Consider the following 13,952-nt stretch of genomic DNA (forward strand, 5'->3'; position numbering starts at 1 on the left):
CAGCAGAACAGGCTTGAGGCACCGCCAGCAGCTCAGAGGACTGAGGGACAGATTCAGGCAGTTCAGGATGTTTCCCAGGGACAGATTATCCCATATTCTCCAGCACCATCAGCAGAGCAGTCTTGAGCCACATGCAGGGTATATGCAGTGGTTCCTCGTGATCATGGCGCCAGTGGAGCTGTAGTGGAGGGTACGTTCTTTGTGAACTCTCTTCCCGCCCGTATTCTTTTCGATTCGGGAGCTTCGCATTCTTTCATCTCGCATGCATTTATGACTAGACTCCAGCTCGTAGCGCAGCCACTAGACACCCCTCTATCTGTTTCCACCCCTTTAGGTGAGGTATCGCTTCTGGAGAGCGTTTGTAGGAGGTGTACCGTCAGTCTAGACGAGTCGGAGTTCATAGTGGATTTGATAGTGTTGCATATGTCCGAGTTCGATGTCATCCTTGGTATGGATTGGTTGTCTTCCTACCATATTAGTATTGACTGCTTTGCGAAGATAGTCAAGTTGCGAGCGTCCGACGGGTCCGAGATGATTGTAGCCGCCTCTCAGGGCAACCGACTTGCGGAGTCATTTCTGGCGTACATCGAGGAGGTGATGCGACGGGATCAGGGTGTCGATTTATTGGAGACTAGAGTTGTCTCAGAGTATCAGGATGTCTTTCAGGACATACCTGGACTACCTCCGGTGAGAGAGGTGGAGTTTTGTATTGAGTTGCAGCCAGGCACAGCCCCGATATCCCGCGCACCCTATCGTATGGCACCAGCTGAGATGAGGGAGCTTCAGACCCAGTTGGATGAGTTGTTAGCTCAGGGTTTTATTCGCCGGAGTCATTCTCCGTGGGGCGCGCCGGTCCTCTTCGTGAAGAAGAAGGACGGTAGTATGAGATTATGCATAGATTATAGAGAGTTGAACAAGGTCACTATCCGGAATAGGTACCCACTACCTAGGATTGATGACTTGTTTGACCAGTTGCAGGGGGCGCAGTATTTCTTGAAGATTGATCTTCGTTCTGGCTATCATCAGTTGCGGGTTCGGGAGATGGATATTCCCAAGACCGCCTTTCTTACTCGATATGGTTCTTTCGAGTTCTTGGTCATGCCATTTGGGTTGACCAATGCACCCGCGGTATTCATGGATTTGATGAACCGGGTTTTCCGTCCCTTCTTAGATCAGTTTGTGATCGTTTTCATCGATGATATTCTTATTTACTCGAGGTCGGAGGCGGATCATGAGGAGCATCTACGGATAGCATTGAGGACACTTCAGGAGCATCAGCTGTATGCTAAGTTCAGCAAGTGCGAGTTTTGGCTTTCAGAAGTCAGATTTCTTGGCCATGTTATCAGTCGAGAGGGTATAGCTGTGGACCCGGCTAAGGTCACGGCAGTCCTTGATTGGGAACCACCGAAGACGGTGACAGAGATTCACAGCTTTTTGGGCTTAGCTGGATATAATAGGAAGTTCATTCAGGACTTCTCGAAGATTTCGACACCTATTACACACCTTACGAAGAAGGGTGTACAGTTCATATGGAGCATGGAGTGCTAGAAGGCCTTTGATATTTTGAAGACTAAGTTGACTACAGCGCCGGGACAGGACATTCGTCGTATATACAGATGCATCGTTGGCAGGCTTAGGAGGTGTATTGATGCAGACTCAGAGGGTAGTAGCTTATATCTCACGGCAGTTGAGGGTGCATGAGCAGAACTACCCCACTCATGACTTGGAGTTAGCAGCAGTGGTGTTTGCACTGAAGTCATGGAGGCACTACTTATATGGAGTGCAGTTTGAGTTGTTTACAGACCATCAGAGTCTGAAGTACCTCTTTTCTCAGAAGGAACTCAATCAGAGGCAGAGGAGGTGGATTGAGTTTATCAAGGACTACGAGTTCGCGATTCAGTATCATCCAGGGAAGGCGAACGTCGTAGCAGATGCTTTGAGTAGGAAGCGTCGGCATCGGGTTGCGGCTTTGAGGTGTTCTTTGTACAGAGACCTTATCACTCTTAGCCAGTTTGATATTAGACCCGAGATTGGAGGAACCAGTGCATTCTTAGGAGCTTTGTCAGTGCAGCCATCTTGGAGTGACAGGGTTGTCAGAGCTCAGTAGGAGGACTCTTGGATTCAAACCCGTAAGGGGGAGACTTCCAAAGAGCCTAAGGCGGACTGGACCATTGGAACAGATGGAGGATTACGGATGAAGGGTAGATTGGTTATGCCATCCAGTGCAGAGTTGAAGAGGGAGTTATTCGACGAGGCGCACCGTACTCGGTACACAGTACATCCAGGGACTACCAAGATGTACAAGGACCTGAAGAGGCATTTCTGGTGGAGTGGTATGAGGAGAGAGATTGCAGACTATGTGGCTAGATGTTTTACCTATCAGCAGGTGAAGGCAGAGCATCAGAGACCGGCAGGGACACTGTAGCCTTTACCCATTCCGGAGTGGAAGTGGGTAGACATTTCCATGGATTTTATTGTGGGGTTGCCGAAGTCGAAGAAGGGGAATGATTCAGTTTGGGTGATAGTAGACCGGTTGACGAAGTCAGCACATTTTATCCCAGTGAGGACCACTTATACAGCCGAGGCTTATGCGAGGATCTTCATTCGGGAGATAGTTCGACTGCACGGAGTACCAGACACGATCGTGTCAGATCGAGGATCGGTTTTCACTTCGCATTTTTGGAGGAGTTTTCAGGACTCATTTGGCAGCACGCTATCTTATAGCAGTGTGTTTCACCCCCAGACGGATGGCCAGACAGAGAGGGTAAATCAGGTGTTGGAGGACATGTTGCGGGCATGTGTCATTGACTTCCAAGGTAGCTGGGAGGATCATAGGTAGTTGGGAGGATCATATTCCATTGGTAGAGTTCGCTTATAACAATAGTTATCAAGCGACGATCGGTATGGCCCCGTATGAAGCATTGTATGGGAGACCTTGTAGATCACCGATATGTTGGGCCGAGCCGGAGGATAGCTTGATGCTTGGGCCCGAGCTAGTGAGGCAGACCACTGAGAAGGTAGCTTTGATCAGGGAGCGGATTTTAGCCGCTCAGAGTCGGCAGAAGAGCTATGCAGATAAGAGGCGAAGACCCCTAGAGTTTCAGGTTGGAGATTTGGTTATGCTTAAGGTATCGCCTATGAAAGGCGTACAGCGATTCGGTAGGTGAGGGAAGCTTGCACCGAGATATATTGGGCCTTTTCAGATCCTAGAGCGCATTGGGGCTGTGCCATACAGACTAGATCTTCCAGCATCGATGTCTAGTATACACAGCGTGTTCCATATTTCTATGCTTAAGAAGCACTTGCATGATGAGGAGCAGCAGCGAGTATTGGATGCACCGGAGATCGAGCTTCAGGATGATTTGACTACTATTGAGATTCCGGTCCGTATTCTTGCCAGAGAGGACAAGAGACTCAGGAATAAGGTGATTCCCTTAGTGAAAGTTCAGTGGAACCGGGGAGGAGTAGAGGAGATTTCTTGGGAGCGCGAGGAGGACATGCGTCACGACTATCCACACTTGGTCGAGCAGGTAAAGTAATTCTTAGTATGTTATATATGTTAACTTATGTCATATTCCTGGTTATGTTTATATTTAACACTAGAATGAAAATATTTCCGCTCAATTATTAATCTTGTGGAACACACGGTATATATATGGGGGGTTCCTTGTTTGGATTTTTCACCCGATGTACTAGTCCCACTAGATTACGGTCTGAGCGAGAATGTTATCATTTTGGATCTTTAAGTATAAATATTCTATATGAGCATCTAGAAATTCATGTTCGAGATGCGGATGATTTTCGAATTTCGAGGACGAAATTCTTTTAAGGGGGGAAGAATGTAAAACCCCGAAATTTTATATTGAAATGGTGTGATAAATAATAATAAACCTATTAGTCGTGAGTAATAACCATATATATATAAGATATATATGTTTATCAGTGTTTGGGAACCCACCAGGTGTTTGTAAGTGAGAGTAATCGAGTAGTAGCTGGCCAGCACAAAAAATACCTGAACCAGGCATTTTTATGCTGAGCGGTCGACCGGTGCGGTCGACCGATCAGCGGTCAGAGCATTTTTCCAGGTTGTTTTTCTTTGCTGTTCTGTTTCGGGTCTATTGGGTTCGGGTCGGGTTTGTGAATGGGTTTATAAGCTAACAACCCAGAGAGAGACTCCCTCAGTTTTAAAACGTAAAACCCTAGCCCCTTTCTCTCCCTTCTAAAAACCCTAGCCCCTTTCTATCCCTTCTAAAAACCCTAGCTGCACCTGGTGATTTGGGGAGTTTGGAAGAGTTCCAGGGGATCTTCCGTGGATCTGAGCAGGAGGATCATCTCCAGAGCAGTTGTCAACACCCAAGGCGAGTAATTTCTCGCCCAACCCCCACCCATTTTGTTTTCACGTCAAAAACTGAGTTTTTTATGGGTTTTATGAGCCAAATTTGTATTTTCGAATATCTAATAGAGTACTGTGGTATAGAATATGGATTTGGGATTTTTATCTGTTTTAAAAGAAACTCACCAACGTTTTCTGTTAACAGATCTAGTAAAACCTTGGTTTTTATTGTTAATGATGAGTAAATCATGTTTAATTAGGTTTGGGATCTTGATAATGGTTTCTAAATGTATAAATTGTTTTATTTACCTATTTCATAAATTTTTCTATGTGTTGTATACTAGATGTTATCCAGAGAAAGAATTTCGTTTCAGGTTTCGAGCTGACAGAAACCCAGATTTGGGTTTCTGTCCGCTCGGCGGTCGAGTTGCAGATTTCCAGATTTGGTGTTTTTGGGTATTTTTACTCCTATTCGGGGTTTTGTCTGGTTTATCTGACCTAGTTATTAGCCCCACTATGTGTCCATGCATGATAGATGACCTGAGGGTATGAATTTGGGACACATATACCGATTTGGTTATGAAAACTGATAAGTAGATTTCACTACATACTTGTGGCGGCCTTATGCAAATCCCTACAGTCCTCGTGTTGGACTATAATCCATAAGAAGTCCTCGTGTTGGACTATAATCCCTCTCAGTCCTCGTGTTGGACAACTGCCATTTATTCCATGAGTTTGGAAAACTACGATAGTTGGACCTTGCATCGGACATGGTTCTTCTTCCTGCGTGTGATTATTGTACCACATTTCACAACATACTGATTATGCAAATTTTGTACCACACTTATGAAGGTATTGACACAATATTTATGTAATAAATATTGTGATATTTACGTTGACTATATCACCACACTGTAATTATGCTCTGGTGTTTGCTGTATTTCTTTTATTATTATTTCTGTACTAGAACCTCGGGTTTGGTGTTTAGAGATTTACAATTTGAGATACAAGGTATATACATGAGGGTTTCCTTGTTTGGATTATTTCGCTCGACGTACCTATTCTCGTGTTGTGAATTTCTAAATATTAAAACCCTCTTTTGTAAGATCAAGGATTTTAGATCTATTATATATATTATCTGTATTTTCTTATACAACGAGCCCTTTTCCCTTGGGGTTGGTTGTGATGTTACTCGCTAGCGCTTTGACGCTCGTTGTCCCTCCCCCTTTCAGGTCACGAGCCAGGAGCACGGAGAGCCGCAGGTTGATAGCGGACCACATTAGTGTTCAGCTTTACTTTCTAGCCATGTATTATTTTCCTTGGTCTCCACTGTAGTGAGGTTAGACATTTGAGGGTATTATTCTAGAAGTTGTAAAGGCTGTGAGCCTTATTTCCTTATTGTCAGATATTTGTATTTGAGACTTGTTGAGTATTTCAGTTTATCTACTCAGATCTTGACTATGTACTTCTATGTTGTTGGATGATGAGATATTTATGTGACTATTATCTTTTCATCATTTTCCCTTGTATTGTCTTTTACCTGTTTTGTACCTACACCAGTTGTTGACTCTACTAGATAGATGTTAATTGTGATGGTGAAACATGTTATTGCATGGTGTGGTGCATAGCAGGTTTGACATTCTTGGTTTCATCTCGGACTGCAGCCTTGTGTGAACCCAGGGGCGTCACACCAATCAACTATCATCCAAATAGATTCTGTTTCTTTCTTTGATCTTGACATCCCTTCAATAAAATCTATAGAAATATCTACCCACTTCTACTCCAAAATAGGTAAAGACTGTAGGGTTCCAGCTGGTCTCTGACGTACTACCTTCACTTATTGGCAGGTAGAACATTTAGCTACATATTTCAAAATCTTCTTATGCACGCCGCTCCGTTAACACGTCCTTTCAAGTCTTTGTCCATTTTTGATGTATCTAAATATTCTGTATACTTGGTATGATATAAAGATATGCTTCATTAAATAAATCCTCCTTAAGTTGTGAATAACCCGACATCATTACCCGAACTTAATTCAGAAACCCCCGTCGGTTTCGATGGTTCATTTTGCTTTAATCTCTATAGAAGTTCTCTTCTTTTTTTTGGATTTTTAATCTAAGAATTTCCTAACCGGGTACTGATCTTTCTATCACTCCAAAATGATTTCACTAGTAAAGCTCCTATGAAAATGTTGTTTCCGCTAATCTCCTATCTAAAGCTAATCTGGCTGTGAGTGTAAAGTTCTCGATTCAATAAACATTACAAAACTATAATCTCTCAACGATGCTTCCTTCTCAACGTGTCTGCTATAACACTCATCTTTTCTTAAGGATACTAAATTGCAAACTCATAATCTTTAATAAACTCGACTCTTTGTCGTTGCCTTTGGTTATACTTCTTTTTGGGAAGAAGGTACTTCCAAGCTCTGATAATCCTTATATAGTTTCATTTGTACTCCATACAAATGATATCTTAATTTCTTCAATGCAAAAACCACTGCTGCTATCTCTAAACCATATATGGGATAATTTTGCTCATGAGTCCTTAATTATCTTAAAATACAAATCTTCCTTGTCCGGGTCTGCGTCAAAACACCTCTAAGACCAGATACATTCACATACGTGTAAACAATCAAAATTTTTATCACTAATCGGAATAACCATCACTAGTGTTGTAATCAATTCAACCTTCAAATATTTTATGGCACTCTATGCTTCAAATAATTGTACACCTTTCTTCGTAAGGCATGTAAGTAATGTCAAAATCTTTGAGAAATCTTGAAGTAACTTCTTATAATGGCCGGTCAAACCTATGAAGCTATGAATCTCTGATATGGTCTTTAGCTTAGCTGGATTTACTGTGATGCCCTCTCGGCTGATAATATAATCTAAAATTCTGATCTTAGGTAACAAAAATTCATGCTTGTCGAATGTAACGTATAGCTGGTGCTCCTGCAAAGCCACAATGTCAATTGAAGGTATTGTTCGTACTCGACCTTCGATCTTAGATAAATAAGAATATCATCTATGAATACTATCACCAACTGGTCCAAGTATGGACAGAAAAACTGATTCATCAAATTCATGAATACTGTGGGTGCAATGGTCAGTCCAAACGGCATAACAAGAAACTCGAAAGACTCATATCGAGTCAGAAAGGCAGTCTTAGGGATATCCATCTTCCGAATCCGTAACAATTGATAACTAGAATAAAGATTAATCTTCGAGAAACTACACCCAGCCGTGCTCTACCGATCATAATACTCTGTAGCAGATATCTAACTAGATCTAAAGCTTCTTTATCTTAATAGGTGTTATACGATAAGGTGCTAGGGGTATCAGTACGGTGCATGGGTATAACTCAATGTAAAACTCGACTTCTCTCACTGGAGGTAAACCTGGTATGTTCTGCATGACATCATGATACTCGTAGACCACTCATGTCTCACTCAAATCTGCTCCCCGATCCCGTCTCATCACCTCCTCGACATATGCCAAAAATAACTCTGCATTCTAGTTACTCTATGAGGTTGCTACAAACTATAAAATTCTATCGAATGCTCACAAAATATCTTCACCAACAGTTGATACTAACGTGGTAGGAAAGTAACCAATCCATACCAAAACATCATACAAGCTCGAATATATATGCAAAATAGATAAATCAACTATGAACTTAGACTTATCTAAGCTGATAGTACATCTCCTATAAATACTCTCTAAAAGAGACACTCTCCTAAAGGAGTAGATACAGATAACGGGATATCTAAAGGCTACGCTACAAGCTGAAAACTACTCATAAAATCATAGGAGATGAAAGAATGTGAAGCGCCAGAATAAAAAAGAATACGGGCTGGGAAGGAGTTCACAAGGAACGTACCTTCCACCACGGCCCCGCTCGCGCCATGGTCGGGAGGAATAATTACATATGCTCTACTAGTAGCCAAAGGCTACTGTGCTACATCGCCTGGAATGTATGGGACTATCTGTCCCTACTGGATCTCCTGAATAGCTCGCACCTGTCCCTCAATCTTTGGGACTCTTGGCGGTGCCTCAATCCTCAACGGTTGGTCATGTCCTCAGCCCTGAGCACGATTTTGCTGATGGTGGTTCTTATTCTTGCCTTGCTGACCTACTGATGGTGCGCTATGACACTCGAGTGCTCGATGTCCAAATTTGTTGCAATTGTAACAAGTCCCCTAAAACCTGCATTGTTGCGCCTTTTGATCTTGCTGAGGTCCATTCTTATTGGGACCTTGCTGATGTAGACCCTTGCCCTACTGCTGGGATCCTCCTAAGACTACAAAAGGTCTTACCTTTACCTTTACCTTTATCCCTAGGCTGTCCTGATTTAAAATTGCCTTCTTTTCCCTTAAGGAACAAAGTCGTCTCTGTCTCCTGAGCCATGACGACATCCGCTACCTCCCATGCTGACTGAAATCTTCATGATACCAGATATCAACGTAAACCTAGGAGAAGCCCCATCATAAACATCTAAGCCTGCCGCTCATCGGTGTGTCACATGCCCATGAATCTAAGTAGTGTCATAAATTTACTCTCAAAATCCATTACGGGCATATCCCCCTGTTCCAACTGGACTAGCTCCAACTCCTTTCCGGCTTTTCTGTAGCCGACACATATTGTTTGTCAAAGAAGTATACAAAAATCTCCCACGAAACCATCATCCTCTGCTCTGGAGTGAAACGAAGCCGATACTATCCTACTGCATTGCCCTTGAGGCTGAAAGATGCTAGCCTCTGCTTCTGCATAGTATTCACATTAAGCATATCCAAAATGTTGCTCACATCTTCCTTCCATTTGTGTGTAGCAATGAAATCCGACGAACCATGAAACTCTGGAGCCTTTAACTTCTGGTATCTCTCTACCAGATGAAGCTAAGCCTTCTGCTCAACAGCTCTATCATCATCTTGTGGTGGTGGTGTATCTATCAGTATCTCCTCTGGTGTCACCTCCCAAATGGGCATCTCCTCCCGAATGGGTGCTTCTTACTGAGTCTGATTTGCTAACTTCTCCTCAATTGCTGCCAGTCGAGCTGCCAAATGTGCTATGAGATCTACTAAGTACTGCAAAGCCTGCTATGGCTTAGGCACTCTATCATCTTGCTCAGCTCACTAAGCATGAGTACCTCTGTGTCCATGTCCTCTTCTCGACATCTATAAGTTTAGAAGTAGAACTATAAATTGGATCTCAAGCATAAATATCATAACATATACCAATACAAAAATTATATCACTTATCACCCGCAACATGCTTTATAACTCAAGCAAATAGTTCATAAAAAAAATTTGGTAATTTTGGCGTATATACATATAACACGTCCTCACTCAGACTAGGATTTCCTAGCGGACTTTATACATGATTCCTAGGAAACTCTATCGTAGCTCTACAATATGACATATGGATGATCCTAAGGATATCGGAACTAGAGCTCTGATACCAACTGTGATGCCCCAGGGTTCACACAAGGTTGCAGCCTAAGGTGAAACCCGAATTATCAAACTTTCCAAGCACCAACACCTTGCTACATCATGTTTCACCATCACAGTTACTATCTCTCTAGTAGAGTCAACAAATAGGTGAATGTACAAAACAGACAAATAATGAAAATAGTAGAAGAATAATATGCTGAGAAGAAATGTGAGAATGATCAACACATGAGCCCAACTGACTTAGTATAAGAACATCTCTGATCTATAATAAATGTACCAAGTCTCATAATCAAGAGTCAAAAGAAAATCTCTCTAAGGTACACTGCCTCTACAAAATAAAAATACAATCTCTAAAGTCTGAGCATCTGAAAGAAACTCAATAACTATATAATATATAATATATATATTTATATATATTCACTAATATATATATACTACTATACATATATATAATTATTATAATATATATATATAATAAATGTAATCAAGTACTATAATCAAGAGTCAAAAAGAAAATCCTCTCTAACGGTACACGTGCTCCTTCTACAAATAAAAATACAATCTCTAAAGTCTGAGCATTCTGGAAGAAACTATATATATACTATATACTATAATACTATATCACTATAATATATATATACTATATATATTATATATATATACTATATTATATATAGATAGATATATATATATATAATATACTATAATATTATATATATATATATATACTAATATATACTATATATATATATAAGCGAAAGTTAGGAGACAAATCCCATCAACCTACGACTCTTCGTACGCTAAACTAGCCGCCTGAAAAGAGGGGAAACAACGAGCATCAAAGAGCTAGCGAGATCATCTCTACCACCCCCAAGGGGAATGGGTAGTAGTATATAATAAAATACTGGTTAGTACATATAAGTATAAAGTCATCAACACTACACTAAATAGAAATTGGTATTTAGAGATTCAAAACACGAGAATGGGTATGTCAAGCGAAATAATCCAAACAATGAAATCCCAATGTATATACTTCATATCCCAAATTATAAATCGCTAAATATCAATCTCAACTAAGAATAAAAATGTAAGTGAAATTAATAATTAGAAATTCACAACTCGAGACTGGTATGTCGAGTGAACTAATCCAAATAAGGAAACCCTCATGTATATATCATATATCTCAAACTATGAATCACTAACTACTAACTTCAAACCTATATATGAACAATCATCACAAACAGAAATATTACAAACTAACTACTAACTTCAAACCTATATATGAACAATCATCACAAACAGAAATATTACAACTTCTACCCTCAATCATAATGAAACAATTTGTCACAAACAGAAATATTACAACTTCTACCCTCAATCATAATGAAACAATTTGTCACAATCTTAGACTACCCTCGAGTAGCTGGCACCATCATAAGGAAATATTATCCAGCTCAAATATTACAATATACCATATCATGTATGTCATATATCCAATGTATCTCCTACTCATGGTTAAACTACATGGGATCATACTACAATTGTATATATGTTTGCATCTCTACTTGCAATAGCTATACTCTTGTAAGGTTCTTACTCAATCGCTCCGTGGCAATAGGTTTTATCTCCCTATTCTAGCTACATGAAATAATAATACTCTTGTAAGGTTCTTACTCAATCGCTTTGTAATAATAGGTCTTATCTCCCTATTATGGCTACATGAAATAACGATACTCTTGTAAGGTTCACACAATGACATGTGGGTTCAACTTCCTTATTCAATCGTTCTACGGTAATAGGTTTTATCTCCCTATTCTGGATATGCTTCTAGATGATCGTACAATAGTGAATAGATACATCAGCCCAACCCGGAAAAATTACACCGATCACCTTCGAGTATTTGGTACAACCGAGGTCTCATTATGGGAAAAACAACTAAATATTCCTATTGTAGTACAACTGAGGTCTTATTAAGGGATAAAAAACCATACTGAGTATCCATAACTGATGAGCAATGCTTTATCATATATTAATTCACTTTCATCAATTCAACATGTGTTATGTATCTCGATAATGCATGTCAATACAACATAAACTAAGTGTACGTGCACATATATCGGTGTGTATATCAAAACCTAGTGTTCACCAACACATCACGTGTTAAACAGCTCATAAACATCATAATACCACATAACAAGATTGAAAAATACTCCTGAAATCAGCGACAGAGAAGAAAACATGCACTGGCAATATGTCAGCTTGGCGGTCGATGGCGATTAAGCGGTGATCGACCGTATCATGTTTCAGAGGCTGCCCTGGCCTCTGTCTGGCACACGATCGACCACCGATTGGGCACGGTCGACCGGACGCGATTCCAGAACCTATTCTATGCAGGTTTGTGCTGTGTCCGTGTGTGCGTTTGACTCAAACTTGTTTAATTCATGTTGAAACATGTGTAGAATATTGTAGACATCAGATTTACATTTCTGGAGATTATCAAACATATGAAATATGATTAATCACATAATAAATCTTATTTAAACCTTAAACATGCACGAAACATCGATACGAAGAATAAATCACCAAAATTCAGTTAAACAACGTTGTTAAATACTTTTAGATTTTAAAACATCTTTGTAATTTCGTTCTTAATCTTTTAAACATGAAAAGATCTGGTCTTTATACATATAATTCAAAATATCTACTTTTATATCCAAACTAGTTAATTAGGCCCAAGAAATCATATTAAAAACTCATTAAATCGTTTAAAAACAGGGGAGAGTGATTAGCATAGATGAAACTCATCTGAGACTTGATTTAGAATGTGGAAGATGAAGTTCCAAAGTAGATCTCCAAATTGCAAACTCAAAATTACCCGAAATCCCACTCCAAAAGCTTTTAATCTTTCTCAAAAAATTAAAATAGGGTTTGGAGGGGAGTTTGGTGGTTACTAGGGTTTTTAGAATACTGAAAACTCGTGAACAATATGCATATATATTAGCAAAAATGAATATTGGCCTCAAATACCCGAAACCAAGTCAGATTAGGAAAAATAAAAAATAGGTTTCGCGATCGACCGTGGCAGTCGACCGGAATGGAATTTTCCAGATCCTCAAGATTTTACCTTTGTGCATGTTTTTGACTTATTCTATTCTCATATATGAACTTGTTTATACTCAAAGTACTTGTCAATGTACTCATACACTATTTAATGATATTTATCTCAATAAATATCCACTTATAATAGTTAATCACATATTAATTCAATTTATTTATCATTAACTCAAAATTTTTAGGGTTTTATAGTGAGAGTCATCAGTTGTAATTCCTATTGATGATTGTGAAGGCCGTTGAATCAGAACTTCCATCGGTTGTTGTGAAGGTCTTTGAATTATAACATTCATTGATTGTCGTAAAAGTCTCTAAATTATAGCCTACTGGAAGTCGTTGAATTGTAACTTCCATTATCACTGCTTAGTAGTGTAATGACCATAAATTTTCGATACTAATTTAAATAACTTTCCTGGTATTTAAATATTAAATTTTATTATAAAAGAGAATATTTATATTTTAACGTATTTTCTAGAATTATTAATGATTTAAAAATCAGGCTTTATATTTAAAAGAGAATATTTATATTTTAACGTATTTTCTAGAATTATTAATGATTTAAAAATCAGGCTTTATATTTATTTGGCCAATAATAAATTAAATTATTTTATCTAGAATTATTAATGATTTAAAAATCAGGCTTTATATTTATTTGGCCAATAATAAATTAAATTATTTTAATTGATTTTTGTAACAATTTAATTAGTTTGTTATTCATTTTCATTTTAAATTATAATATTATCAATTAAATATTATTTCACACACTCTCTCTCTCTCTCTCTCTCCACACTCCGTGAAAACCACCCCACGTTTTCCCCCACTCCTCAAAAATCCTCCATGTTCCTCACTCCCCAGCTCATCATAATCCCATCACTCTCTCTCCAATCACATCTCTCACTTCACCATCTCTCTCTCTCCTCTATTATTTCATCTGCTCATCTGTCTCTTACTCATTCTCCATCTCTCATTTCATCATCTCCCCAGCTAGTCCTCTCTCTCTCTAAACCCATAGCTAGCTCCGCCCCATCTCATCCTAAGCACAACATCGCGCTCCCCTCC

The 13,952-nt window shown here is 39.5% G+C and overlaps 1 pseudogene; it reads left to right on the forward strand.

Moving 5' to 3' along the window:
• Window positions 640-13,952, forward strand: part of LOC109832871 — an 18,019-nt pseudogene continuing 4,706 nt past the window's right edge.

This window comes from Asparagus officinalis, chromosome 1 (genome assembly GCF_001876935.1).
Source record: "Asparagus officinalis chromosome 1, Aspof.V1, whole genome shotgun sequence".
NCBI lineage: Eukaryota > Viridiplantae > Streptophyta > Magnoliopsida > Asparagales > Asparagaceae > Asparagus > Asparagus officinalis.